Raw genomic sequence first — 2,142 nt, 5'->3', positions numbered from 1 at the left:
CTGAGTGTTTCACTTCCTTCTTCATTTCAGCCTGAGTATTCTTCAATGTCTAACTCTTTTCTGAATTCATTCAGAAGTTTATCCCTATCTTCCCTCAGTACTTTGATTTTTTTGTGTTCTTTAAATTCACTGAGTTCTTTTATCATGTTTATAATTGTTATTTTGAATTCCATGTCCTGCATTATCTCTAGAGGGTTCTCATTGTACTCCTCTAGAGAAGTTATGATATTTGGTGGGGTTTTGGTTTTTCATGTTATTATTTTTTCTCCATGATTTTAACATGTGAATTTCTTTTGTAGTTTCTGATTCTTGTGTGAGACTCAGGCTTTCAAGTTTAGTTCTGCTGCTTTTTTTGAACTTTATGTGTCTTTGTGGTTTTCTTTTGGGGCATGAAAAGCTGGTTCCTCTAAGCTCCCGTTTCTCTCTTTTGATTTTATATTGGAGTGGCCAGGTTGCTTTTGTCTTCAGGAGTTCCCACAGAGGCCCAAGTCAGAAGAGAATCAGATGCTCTCAGGTTTTCTTCTAAAGTCTGGGTCCCTCCAGGAAAGATTTTGGCCTCAGGAATTTGGGGGTTGGACTGGCCTGGGGGCTGGGCCCAGGAAAGATGCTGGTCTAGGGCAGCTGGTGGCCGTGCCACCCAGAGATGCAAAGGAAGATGGGGGCAGGAAGATGCCCCAAGGGCTCCTGGGGACTGCACTAAGGAGCTGGGTTGGTCTAGATGCAAATAATCAGGAAGAAGAAAGGTCAGCCCTGGTGTCCAGGAAAGAGGCTGGTGGGTGGTGCAGGCCCAGGGAATTAGAGGGAGGTGAGGGTAGGTCCAGGCCCAGAGTGCTCCTGGGGACTTGAGAAGGAACTGGGTTGGTCTGGATGCAAATGATCAGGAAGCAGTGGTGGTTCCCCAGGTGTCTGGGGCACCAAGACAAGGAATGGGTGAGACCCAGGCTAAGAGGAGAGACAGGTGGGGGACATGGGAGGGTGAATGAGGCTGGGGAAGTCAAAGCATGGAGGGCCAGATCGACTTACCCTGGAGAGAGGCCTGCGGATCCTGCAGGCCCAGGGAAACAGAGAGCCTATTTTTTTTTAAATTACAACACAGAAGAAATCCCAGCAACAGTAAAGTATCGATGGTGAAAAATAAAACTTAAACATTTTAAAGAAAAAAAGCCATCTATCCTTATGACTTTGGAATAAGGAAAACTATTAATCGAGATGAAAAAGCACCTGCAAAGGAAAAAAATTGATACACTTCACCACATTCAAACTGAGTGGGAAAATTGCTAATGGTGTGAGAACATAAATCATTTTGTAGAACGTTGACATTTGTGAGACACCTGTTTATCAAAGATCCACAAAGATCAGTAAGAAATATGCATCTCAGTGGAAAAAGCAAAGGGTCAGAATGACCAGTACCTAGAAAATTCAGTATCAGCAGACACAATAAGGAAATCAAATGCACATCATTACCAACTGCAAAAGAATAAAGTGTCATCTCACACCCAACAGACAGGCAAAGGTTGGGGAACAGATCACAGTGAGTACTAGAAAGGACGCCAGGAAAGGGGATGGACTTTCATGCACCATGAAGAGTATCCTAATATTAAGTAATGTTCCTAATGCACACTCAAGAACCACTGTCCCATGCAGTTGTCACCACCCATGAGTAACACTAGACCACTTGCAATGTGACCCGTCCAAATAAGAAATACATAACAGATTCTTTTAGAGGTACAAATTTAAGGGGCTGGAGAGATGGCTCAGTGGTTAAGAGCACTGACTGCTCTTGCAGAGGACCTGGGTTCGAGTCCCAGTACCCACATGGTGGCTATGAACCATCCTTAACTCCAGTTCCAGGGGAATCTGAAGCCCTCTTCTGACCTCTGCGGCATTGCACGACACGGGTACACTCAACATGTGTGCAGGCAATACATTCATACACATAAAAAATAATAAAATATTTTTAAAAAGATACAGATTTATACAAGGAAAATAACTGAAATAGTTCATTAATTTTATACTGGTAATATATTAAAATGAATATACTGGATATGTTGGGTTGAAACAGAACATTTTAAGTTCATTACTTTCTTTTCCTGCCACTTTGTTCTTGGGTTTCCTAAGGTGGCTCCTAGAAAATGTTAAAAT

The sequence above is a fragment of the Nannospalax galili genome, unplaced genomic scaffold, assembly GCF_000622305.1.
Source record: "Nannospalax galili isolate Female #2095 unplaced genomic scaffold, S.galili_v1.0 scaffold510, whole genome shotgun sequence".
Classification (NCBI taxonomy): Eukaryota; Metazoa; Chordata; class Mammalia; order Rodentia; family Spalacidae; genus Nannospalax; species Nannospalax galili.
Note: the sequence above shows the minus strand (reverse complement) of the source record.